The following is a 12,521-nucleotide window of genomic DNA, read 5'->3' on the forward strand; positions in this document are numbered from 1 at the left end:
CAGGCCCAGGGTAACTGAAAAAAAGGAGGGTGCGGAGGCGGAGGCCTCTGATGACATGGAGGTCGCTGAGTCTCTGCGTCCAACTGGAAAAAAGAGGAGAAGGCACCCCTCCACATAGGTAACACAGGGCCCGCAGGTGCAGGTCGGGTCCCCAGGTTCCACCTGCCACTACCACCATCAAGGCTGCAAAGTCTGGGCAGGAGCTGCCTACCCCTCAGGATGGAGGGGAGGAGGAGACCCCGGTACATGCAGCCCCTCCTGAAGGAGCAAGTGGAGCCCTGCTTGTGGTAGGGGAGCCTGGGAACGCCTCCCTTTCTGCCACTGGGTCGGGTGCCCTGTGGAGGGGAGGGCGAGGCCCCAAAGGGCCGGCCCTCCCAGCCAGAATCCACTCCCAACCCAGTTGTAATTGAAAATGCTGCCCCATCTGCTGGGCCTATGGGCGCTGGCGGGGCATGAGATGGCCTCCTCTCCGCTTCCGGTCTAGGCTCCGGCTGGATTTCCGGAGTCGGGAATTTCCGTCTCCCATGGACCGCTTGCTGGCCTGGGGACGGAAGTGGAGGGGGGTCCTGGACCACCAGCACCCATAGGCTCCAGTTCCATTCTAGAACCCAGAGAGGACTCCTCCGCCATCGATCCTGGGGGTGGGATCATGACGGTGGCGGGACCAGCTGGCGTGCCGGGACGCCCGCCCCACAGTGTGCGGTGGGTGTGTCAGCCGCTGGCAGTGATGACCTAGAGGAGGACGGGGATTCGGTGTGGGGCACGGAGGACAATCTTGATTCCATTGCCAGTGAGGTGGTGGAGTCCCTCGTGCCTTCCACTGAGTCTCTTCTCATCCCCACGGCTGAACTCCGGGATTTCCTTGCGGCATGCAGGGGTTGCCGCAATAAAGTTCAGCTGGCCCTCAGCCGTTGGTCAAATCTGGCGCCGATCATCCAGTCTGTCCGTGCTAACCTCAAGAAAGCGGGGTGGGGCGTGGGCGTGAAACTGGTTGAGAGGCGCCGCTTTTAACGCGTTCCTCAATGAATTGCTGGAGGAGTGGAAGGCGAGGTGACTTGAAGATAACCATAGCCAGCCTCAACCTCAGTGGCAGCAGGGGGTCTCACCACAGATTTCACAATCTCTCAGTCCTCAGGCAAGGGAGATATGCGGTGAGCTTTCTGCAGGAAACCCACACCATTCCGGGAGACGCAGCCACCGGGCTCCTGGAGTGGCAGGGTGGGGTCTACATGAGTCACCTCACCCCTATTTCTAGTGGGGTGGCTATCTTGTTGGCCCCGACTTTTCAGCCAGAGATCTTGGGGGTCAAGGAGCTTGTGCCAGGCCACTTGCTCCACCTCGCCGTTCGCCTGGGTAGCGTGCTGCTCCACTTGCAACATGCTTCTTTGAAGAAGTGTCCGCTCTTCTGAGCTCCATCGATAGCGGCGAGTGCATTATCTTCGGGAGGGATTTTAACTGTACCTTCGAGGTGGGGGAATCACTCTGGTCCCCAGCGCGGCCAAGCGTCGGTGGAGAAGTTGAGGGGACTGATCAGCTCCCGCAACTTGGTGAACGTCTTTGGTGAATCTCCTTGCCAACTCCAGCGCCTTCACGTGGAGGAGGGGGGGATCCCAAATCGACCGCCTCCCGCATCTCGGCAGCCTCCATGCGGCTGGTGCCGTGCAGGGATCACCGCCTGATGTGGGCAGAGATCACTCCACTCTGCACGCGGGCGGGGTCCGTGGACTGGCACTTTAACAACCGGCTGCTGGAGGACGAGCGATTCCGGGACTCGTTCTGTAGATTCTGGGCCGACTGGAGAAGGAAGCAGGGGGGCTTCCCCTCCTTGAAGCTATGGTGGGATGTGGGCAAGACTCACATCCGTGTCTTCTGTCAGGAGTACGCAAAGGGGTCGACCAAATGGTGGGAAGCCAAGATCGGGCACCTAGAGAGGGAGGTGCTCGACTTGGAGTCCCGCCTCGGTCATGCCGTCGCGGACCCGGCCCTGTGGCAGGCGTATAAAGAGAAGAAGGGCGCACTGAGGGACCTGCAGCTCTTGGGGTCCTGTGGCACATACGTGTGGTCGCGATCCAAATCCTGGAAGATTTGGACCGTTCCTCACCCTTCTACTCGCTAGAAAAATGGCGGAGTGTCCGTAAGCAGCTCATCGAGCTGCTGACCGACGACGGATCCTCCATCGCAGATCCAGAGGGAATGGGCCTCCTGGTCCGTACCCACTACGTTGTTCTCTCCGGATCCGTCCCGCGAGGACGCGTGCAGAGTTTTGTGGGAGGACCTGAGTCAGCCCAGAGGCATTCGAAGGATTGGAGGCTCCGCTCATGTTGGCGGAGCTGACCGGCGCCCTCCACCAGCTCTTGAGGGGTAAATCCCCAGGGCTGGACGGGCTGATCGTGGAGTTCCTCAGGGCATTCTGGGACGTCCTGGGGGAAAGCTTGCCGACCAGGGAGATGCCCCTCTCGTGGTGCAGGGAGGTCATCGTCCTGCTGCCAAAGAGGGGCGATCTCCGCCTGCTTACAAACTGGTGTCCAGTCTCCCTCCTCAGCACGGATTATAAGATCTTTGCCCGGGCTATGTCTACCTGCCTGGGCTCCGTGCTGGCCCACATGATCCACCCCGACCAGTCCTACACGGTCCCGGACCAGTCCATCCAGGGCAACATCCACCTGGTCCGAAACCTTATCCATCTTTCCCAGAGGACTACAGCCTGCCGGACTGAACGTTGAGTTCAATAATTTCAGAGCATGACGGGCCCCCCATTTTACTTTTATTTTTAGTTATTTTTTCTTTTTTCTTGTGTGTTTTATTTCATCTTAGTTTGTTCAGTTTGCTTACCCACTGTTTTTTTTCATGTTTGTACTTGCTGCTGTTCAATTTTCAGTCCGTTAACACCCTATCTGTATTAATGCTTTGTCTTTCAACACACCATTAACACATCTTTGCTCCATGACCTTCTGGTCAGCTATTCTGTGACCTTGTCCTATCTACACCTTCTCCTTTGTTATCTCTTGCCCCACCCCCACTTTACTTGCTTATAACCTTTTACATTTCTAATATTTGTCAGTTCTGATGAAGGGTCACTGACCTGAAACGTTAACTCTGCTTCTCTCTCCACAGATGCTGCCAGACCTGCTGAGTATTTCCAGCATTTCTTGTTTTTATTTCCCAGAGGACTGGTCTGTCAGTTGCCTTTCTCTCCCTCGATCCGGAAAAAGCGATTGATAGGTTGAATCAGGAATATCTTTTCGGGACTCTGCGCACTTTCGGACTCGAGCTGCAATTTGTACGCTGCCACAAAATGGTTGAAGCAGGTCTTTAACGGCACCCCTTCGCTTTGGGAGAGGAGTACATTAGGGATGCCCCATGTACGGCCAATTATACACCATCTGCGTGGAGCCATTCCTGTGTCTGCTTCGCAGGAGGTTGGCAGGTTTGGCTCTGCATGAGCCGGCCATGCGGGTCGTCCTCTCAGCTTATGCCGATAACGTACTCCTCAAGGTCACAGATCCCGTTGACTTGTGGAGGATGCACGACTGCCAGCAGATCTTTTCTGCCGCATCCTCTGCAAGGATCAATTGGGAGAAATGTTCCGGTCTCCTGGTGGGTCAGTGGCGGGTGGACTCCCTGCTGGAGGAGCTAACATCTTTTGCATGGAGCACCACACACCTCCTCTATCTGGGAGTCCACCTTAGCCCCACTGAGGAAGCCTGGCCGGCAAACTGGCAGGAGTTGGAGGCGAAAGTCACAACTCGGCTGGGGCGCTGGACAGGACTGCTCCGAGTGCTTTCCTACAGGGGCCGAGCGCTGGTCATAAACCAATTTATGGCCTCGATGCTGTGGTACCAGTTGGTCACTTTGGCCCCAACCCCTGCAATCGCCACCAAGATCCAGAAGAAACTCATCGATTTCTTCTGGGGCAAGAGGAAACACTGGGTCTCAGCCGCGGTCCTGTGTCTCCCGATTTGCGGAGGGCGGCCAGTTGCTGCTGTGCACCTGCACCCAGGCTGTGACTGTCCGCCTCTGGACCCTGTAGAGATATCTGTATGTCAACCATCGTCCCAGATGGTGTGTGCTGGCTATGTATTTTTTCTCCAGGGGCACAACCTTCAAGACAACACGCAGCTCCCAGCAGCAAACATTAGCTGCGCCTCTCTGAGGGAGTAGCCTGTCTTTTTTCGGGATCTATTCAGAGTCTGGAATATGTTTGCCTTCAGTCAGGGTGTTCCCCCGTCGGTAGTGGAGGGGAGGGGAGGAGGGGAAAAAGTTCTTTGCCCTGGTCGGTTGGAGCCACCCATTTCTTTCCCCTTGCTGTTGTTACAAAGACTTTCTTCACCCAGGTGGCTCCAGCCGTGGGGTGGGGAGGGAGCCTCCTTTGTGCAGGATTGAGGAAAAGCACAAGAGCAAATATAGGGGTTCCCTATAAAACCTGGCAGCCCTATCCCAGATCTTCCAGCGTCTCCTCCCTCCCGCAACAGTCCAGACAGAAAAGAGTTCTCCGGTGCTCCAACACCCACCTCTCCAAAATGACTCATAGGTCCTGTTTCTCTCCAATGGATGGAATCAGTTCCACACTTGTAAATTTCAACTCTCTGCACTCTCTTCTCCAGTTGAAGCGCCCACCAACCTGCACAGGTGCAGCTGTTTCACCTGATTGCACACAGGAAGTGCTCCAAATTCTCCAACCAATCCCGTTTATTTTTTTTGTGTGACTGCAATCAGACCAAACTGAGTGTAGAGGGATAAAAGCAAAATACTGCGGATGCTGGAAATCTGTGTATTCACACCTAATCTGTACTAATGCTTTGTCTTTCAACACACCATTAACATATTGTTTGCCTTTGCTCCGTGACCTTTTGGTCAGCTATGTGGCCTGGTCCAATCTACACCTTCTCCTTTGTTATCTCTTGCCCCACCCCCATCTCACTTGCTTATAATCTGTGACTTTTCTTATATTTGTCAGTTCCGAAGAAGGGTCACTGACCCGAAACGTTAACTCTGCTTCTCTTTCCACAGATGCTGCCAGACCTGCTCAGTGATTCCAGCATTTCTTGTTTTTGTTTGAGTGTAGAGGGAGCTTTACTCTGTATCTAACCCCCTTTTTTAAAAATAACTTTATTAAAAACAAAGAAATAAAACAAAACTCAAAATGCAATTTTCTGCATCAACGATGCACTCCAGTCCCTGCGGTGCCCACTGGTCGCGGAAGGCCTCAAGCGTACCGGCGGACACCGCATGCTCCTTCTCCAGGGACACCCAGGTGTGAACGTAACCACGGAAGAGGGGCAGGCAATCGGGGAGGACGGACCCCCTGACGTCCCGCAGCCTGGACATGTGGATTGCCACCTTGGCCAGGTCCAGACGAGGAGATCCTCCTCCTGGCCCACGCCCCTCCGCACCGGGTGCCCAAAGATCAGGAGCGTGGGTCTGAAGTGCAGCCAAAACATGAGGAGCAGCCCCTTTAAGTGTGCAAACAGGGGCTGCAACCTCACACACTCCGTATACACATGGAACACGGACTCATCCAGGCCGCAGAAAGTACAGGCGGCCTGGGAGTTCGTGAACCTACTTAAAAGTCTATTGCACGGGACTGCCCTGTGCAACACCCTCCACCCCAGGTCCCCTATTTAAAGGGGAGGACTCCCATGTAGTGAGGCCTTCACCAGGGTTTCCCCTTGCCGCCAGATGGCAACACGGACTGCCAGGCTGTGTCCGTCCGGCTGACAAGGGCGAGGAAGTGGAGAGTGTGCAGGAGCAGCCCGTACAGGAAACCCCTCTGCGCTGATTGGAATGGCACGGAGGGCATTTCGGAGAGGCGGCTCGGGTTGTGCGAGACCGGCTCCCAAGGAGGGTTTCGGGGCCTGGGTCCAAAGAGCAGTTCCGGCCGAGCAGGGGTCAGCTCGGCCGGGAGCGTTCCGCACTCCCGAGCCCCCTTGCCACCCGCAGTGAGGGGCGTTCCGGGGGTTTCGGCTACTCCTCCGCGCACCAGTCCGTCCCCGGAGTCGGCCGTTCAGACAGCCGAGGCGCTCTCCACTGGCGGGGGAGCGACCTGACTGGAGGCGACCATGTTTCAGACTCGGAATAGATCCCGGTAAAAGACAGGCAACTCCCTCAGAGAGGCGCAGCTAACGGTTTCCTCCAGGAGCTGCGTGTCGTCTTGAAGGCAGTGACACTGGCAGAAAAAATACGTCGCCAGCGCACACCATCTGGGAAGACGCTCGACGTACAGGTAACTCTGCAGGGTCTGAAGGCAGAGAGTCGCAGCCTGGGTGCTGACACACACCAGCGATTGGCCGCCCTCCTCGATCTGCGTACGTCTTCGCTGGACTATGGACCCCCCGCCATTTTTCCAGCAAGTAGAAGAAGGGTGAGGCACGGTCCAAAACATCCAGGATCTGGATCCGCGACCTCACGCACGTGCCTCGGGACGCTATGAGTTGCAGGTCCCTCAGAGCACCCTTCTCTTTGTACACCTGGCACAGGGCCGGGTCCGCGACGGCATGACCGAGGCGGGACTCCAAGTCGCGCACCTCCCGCTCTAGGTGCCCGATCTTGGCTTCTCGCCTCTTGGTCAACCCCTTCGTGTACTCCAGACAGAAGACACGGATGTGAGTCTTGCCCACATCCCACCACAGCCTCAAGGAGGGGAAGCCCCCCTGCTTCCTTTTCCAGTTGGCCCAGAATTGACGCAACGAGTCCTAGAATCGCTCATCCTCCAGCAGCCAGTTGTTAAAGTGCCAGTACGCGGACCACGCCCACGTGCGGAGCGGAGTGAACTCCGCCCACAGCAGGTGGTGGTCCGAAAATGGTACCAGCCTCATGTAGGCTGCCGAGATACAGTAGATATATGCCCGCGAAATGTAGAGGCGGTCGATTTCGGACCCTCCTCCTCCAGACCTCCAGGTGAAGGCGCTGGAATCAGGGTAGAGATTCCGCCTGACATCCACCGAGTCGAGGGAGCTGATCTGTTCCCTCAACTTCTCCACCAATGCTTGGCTGCACTGGGGACCGGAGCAATCCCTCACCTCGAGGATAATGAGTCACCTCACCCCTATTTCTAGTGGGGTGGCTATTTTTGTTGGCCCCGACTTTTCAGCCAGAGATCTGAAATGTAAAATCCCCCCCGAGGATGATGCACTCGCTGCTATCGATGGAGCTCAAGAGAGCAGTCACTTCTTTAAAGAAGCGCGCTTGCAACGCACCGGGTCTGGGTGCATACACGTTTACAAAATGGAGGCAACACGCTACCCAGGCGGACAACGAGGTGGAGCAAGTGGCCCGGCACAAGCTCCTTGACACCTCCCCCCCCCAAAGATCTCTGGCTGAAAAGTCGGGGCCAACAAAATAGTCACCCCACAAGAAATAGGGGTGAGGTGACTCATGTAGACCCCACCCTGCCACTCCAGGAGCCAGGTGGCTGTGTCTCCCGGAATGGTGTGGTTTTCCTGCAGAAAGCTCACCGCGTATCTCCCTTCCCTGAGGACTGAGAGATTGTGAATTCTGCAGAGAGATCCCCTGCTGCCGTTGATGTTGAGGCTGGCTATGGTTATCTTCATGTCAAAAGTACTTTGATTCCATCACCTCACTGTGAGGAGGGAGTGGACGTGCACCTCGCCTTCCACTCCCCCAGCAACCCATTGAGGAACGCTTTAAACCGACGCCAGCTTCACGCCCACATCCTTCCCCACCTTCTCGAGGGCAGCACAGACGGACTGGATGATTAGCGCCAGACTCGACCACCGTCCGAGGGCCGGCCAGCTGAACTTTATTGCAGCAACTTGCGGCACAGTGGCGCAGTGGTTAGCACCGCAGCCTCACAGCTCCAGCGACCCGGGTTCGGTTCTGGGTATTGCCTGTGCTGAGTTTGCAAGTCCTCCCTGTGACCGCCTGGGTTTTCTCCGGGTGCTCCGGTTTACACACACAGCCAAAGACTTGCAGGTTGATAGGTAAATTGGCCATTCTAAATTGCCCCTAGTGTAGGTAGGTGGTAGGGAAATATAGGGAAGATGGGGATGTGGTAGGAATATGGGATTAGTGTAGGATTAGTATAAATGGGTAGTTGATGGTCGGCACAGACTCGGTGGGCCGAAGGGCCTGTTTCAGTGCTGTATCTCTAAATTAAATAAATAAATAAACTCCTGCATGCCGCGAGGAAGTGCCGGAGTTCCACTGTGGGGATGAGAGGCACGAGGGAGTCCACGGCCTCACTGATGATGGATTCAAGGTTGTCCTCCGTGACCCACGCCAAGTCCCCATCCTCCTCTGGGTCATCACTGCCAGCGGCCAATACACCCACCACACACTATGCGGTGGAGGTTCCGGCCGCGCCAGTTGGTCCCGCCTCTGTCGCGATCTCACCCCCCCAGGATCGATGGCGGAGGTGTCCCCACTGGTTCTTCTGTGAAACTGGAGACTATGGGCACCAGCAGTTCAGGACCCCCCCCTCCAATTCATCCCCAGGCCAGTGAACAGCCCAGGGGAGATGGAAGTTCCCGACTCCAGAAATCCAGCCTGAGCCGAGACCGGAGGTGGAGAGAGGAGGCCATCTCCCGCCTTGCCAACACCCATGGTCCCAGCAGATGGGGAATTATGCAAATTGGCCTCAGGGTTGGGTACATTCTGGGCGGCAGTTTCAGGCTGCTGGGAGCTTGACCCTCACAGGTCTCGCCCCCACCCAGGACACCTGACCCTTCGGCCAAAGGAGAGGCTTCTCCCGTGGGGTCCACAGGCGAGCCCTCTCCCTCCTCATTCGGAGTTGCCAAATTTACAAGGACTTTCCCCACTCCAACCTGAGGGACAGAGGGCTGCTGCTTAGGGCTTATGACCCTGATGGTGTTAGTTAGTGGTGGGGAAAGCCTGAGGACCCGCTCCAGGAGATGGACCCCGCAACTCCTGACCCTCTTCAGAGGAGGGGCGCCTCCTCCTCTTATTCTGGGAGGGGCGCAGAGGCTCAGAGACCTCCATCTCAATACAGGCTTCTGCTTATGCCCCCGCATCCTCATGCCTAGATTCCTTGGGCCCATTCTCAGCCGCAGGGCAGGTGGTTATTGCAGTTGTCGGAAGCAGGGGGAGGTACAGCGCCGCTACCCTGGGCCGCTGAGGTGGAGTTGGCGGCTGGGAGGTTGGGGCAGTTCTTACGAACATACCCCACCCCCTTGCAGGCATGGCACTGCGCGCAATCCAAGATCCAGAAGACGCAGTAGGCCACCCCCGGAACTCCACATTGAAGTGGCCCTCCAAGTCCTCCTCCCGTGCCAGCTGCATAAAGACCTGGTGGTGGAAGGAGTACATATGCCGGAGGCTGTTCTCCCAAAGACCTAGCGGGACTGGGGTGATCCCCGACCCTACCTCCCCCAGATGGTGCAGATGGGGGAGGAGGAGCTCACTGGGAATGAAGGGTGGGACATTTGATAGCATGATCTGCTGCGCAGTGGCACCCAAAGAATCCACCAGCAGGAAGTTCCCCCCCCCACCACAGTGAGCCCCTTACTCGGGGCCAAGGACACTGCCGCTTGGTCTTCAGGAAGAACACAACCTTCCCCTACACCTTCGAGGCTGCAACAATGGCCAAGAGGCTGACAACCACGGCCATTGCCTTTCCAGAGGCCTCAATGGTCATGTTGCGGTGGGCACAGCTCTTCACCCCATGGCTGGATGTTATTAATTTAAAAGGTGATGGGACCACATGGGCAACCACTGAGGCTGCAGCTGCATAGGTAGTAGAGGGCCCTGCCACCGGTGATGAAGGACTTGCCATGGGTCCAAGTGCTAAACCCATCCCGCATTGCAGGCTTGCAAATCGAACAAAACAAAAGGTTCACAAGAGTTACTGGGAAAAAAACAGGTTAGGGGAGAGGCTGAGGGCAAAGAGAAGAGGGAAAGACAGGCTGTCAGGGATGACTTGCTTTCCAGAGGAGGTACACATAAAATAGCCAAGAACGACATCTCAATTCATTCCATCTTCACTGCCTCTGTAGAATCCTTGGCATCAGGTGGCAGGACTGTATCTCCAATGCAGAAGTACTCGAGGCGGCCAACATCCCCAGCATATACACCCTACTGAGCCAGCGGTGCTTGAGATGGCTTGGCCACGTGAGCCGCATGGAAGATGGAAGGATCCCCAAGGACACATTGTACAGCGAGCTCGTCACTGGTATCAGACCCACCGGCCGTCCATGTCTCCGTTTTAAAGGCGTCTGCAAACACGACATGAAGTCCTGTGACATTGATCACAAGTTGTGGGAGTCAGTTGCCAGTGATCGCCAGATGGCGGGCAGCCATAAAGGCGGGGCTAAAGAGTGGAGAGTCAAAGAGACTTAGCTGTTGGCAGGTAAAAAGACAGAGCACAAGGAGAGAGCCAACTGTGTAACAGCCCCGACAACCAATTTTATCTGCAGCGCCTGTGGAAGAGTCTGTCACTCTAAAATTGGCTTTTATAGGCACTGCTTCACAAACCACTGACCACCTCTAGGCGCTTACCCATTGTCTCGCGAGACAAGGAGGCCAAAGAAGTAGTAGTACACTTAAAACAGTCTTTGCCAGCACTCTTGGTCTTTTGGTCTTCTGGTTGGAAGAGGCGTTGTCACCTGGGTCAGCTGAAGCTGCCCAGGCACAAGCTATCCCCTTCTGTCTCTTTAACTGGGCAGCTTTAGCTGACCCAGGCTGGGCAATTGAGGGTGGGGGAGGATGCTTCCCTGTGTGCTTATTACAGCAGCACAGATCCTTACAGAATTGTCAGCCCCCACCCCTTCTTGTTCTAGCCACTTGTTCCTCCCCCAGCAGTCCAAAGCAAAGCAAACTAAACTTCTGATGTTCAGCACCTACCTCCAAACAAAACCTTGTTTCCAAAATAAAGTCTCTTCACTGTAAAGGTGAATGTTGTTCAAGCTATCCCTCTGCTTGGTTGTAGCTCCTCTCTCCACCTCTGTAACCTCCAACTGCCACCAGCACTGTTAGCTGAGGCTCATTGCTGCAATCAGCACCTCCAATCAAGCAACAGCCAACCCTGTGCTGGACCTGTCCTGGGAGTGTTTGATGAGGACAGCGTAGAGGGAGCTTTACTCTGTATCTAACCCCCGTACTGTACCTGTCCTGGGAGTGTTTGATGAGGACAGTGTACTTTACTCTGTCTCTAACCTGTGCCATTCTATTCCACAAGAGATTGGCAGCCTCAATCCCCTCATCTGAGGATTTAGGCAGCTGCTCTCCATCCATAGGACAATTTATTGCACAGAAAGGGGACATTCAGCCCACCTGAAAAAGAACTATCCAGCCTAATCCAAATTTCAAGCTGTCAGCCCACAGCCCTGTAGGTCACAGCACCTCAAGTGCAATCCAAGTGTTTTAAATGCAATGAAGATTTCTGCTTCTACCACCCTTTCAGGCAGAGTTCCAGATCCCCACCACACTCTGGGGGCAAAATTACTGCAAAAATCACAGAATTGTTAGAGCGCAGAAGGAAGCCATTTAGCCCATCATGTTTGCACTGGCTCTCAAAGAGCAACTCCCTCAGTTCCATTCCCCCGTCTTCTCCCCATAACCCTGTACATTCTTCCTTTCCATAGTGGCGCAGTGGTTAGCACCGCAGCCTCACAGCTCCAGCGACCCAGGTTCAATTCTGGGTACTGCCTGTGTGGGGTTTGAAAGTTCTCCCTGTGTCTGCGTGGGTTTCCTCCGGGTGCTCCAGTTTCCTCTCACATGCCAAAGACCTGCAGGTTGATAGGTAAATTGGCCATTATAAATTGCCCCTAGTATATGCAGGTGTTAGGGAAATATACGGACAGGTGGGGATGTGGTAGGAATATGGAATTAGTGTAGGATTAGTATAAATGGGTGGTTGATGGTCGGCACAGACTCGGTGGGCCGGAGGGCCTGTTTGAGTGCTGTATCTCTTAATAAAAATAACTGTCTAATTCCCTTTTGAATGCTTCAATTGAACCTGCCTCCATCACATTCTCAGACAGCACATTCCAGACCTTAACCACTCACTGAGTGAAAAAGTTTTTCTTCATGTCACTTTTGCTTTTCTTACCAAATACTTTAAATCTGTGCCCTCTCGTTCTTGATCCTCTTACGAGTGGGAACAGTTTCTCTCCATTTACTCTGTCCAGACCCCTCATGATTTTGAATACTTCTATTAAATCACCTCAGCCTTCTCTTCAAGGAAAACAGTCCTAACTTCTCCAATCTATCTTCATAACTGAAATTCCTCATCGCTGGAACCATTCTCGTGAATCTTTTCTGTTCTCTCTCCGATGCCCTCACATCTTTCCTCAAGTGCAGAGCCCAGAACTGGATGCAATACTCCAGCTGAGGCTGGACTAGTGTCTTACACAAGTTGAACTTAACTTCCTTGCTCTTGTTCTCTAAGTCCCTATTAATAAAGCCCAGGATACTGTATACTTTATTAACCAATATAGAATAAAGGGTACGATTCTAAAGGGGGTGCAGAAGCAGAGGGACATAGATTTATATGTGCAGAAGTCATTGAAGGTGGCAGGACAGGTTGTAGAATTGTACCCTTTATT

At 54.7% G+C, this 12,521-nt stretch overlaps 1 long non-coding RNA gene across 1 annotated transcript in view; it reads left to right on the top strand.

The window, feature by feature from the left end:
- Window positions 1–12,521, top strand: part of LOC137353506 (uncharacterized) — a 691,250-nt gene that overhangs the window by 628,059 nt on the left and 50,670 nt on the right. The gene's annotated exons all lie outside the window — the stretch shown is intronic.

This window comes from Heterodontus francisci, chromosome 41, assembly GCF_036365525.1.
Source record: "Heterodontus francisci isolate sHetFra1 chromosome 41, sHetFra1.hap1, whole genome shotgun sequence".
Taxonomy (NCBI): domain Eukaryota; kingdom Metazoa; phylum Chordata; class Chondrichthyes; order Heterodontiformes; family Heterodontidae; genus Heterodontus; species Heterodontus francisci.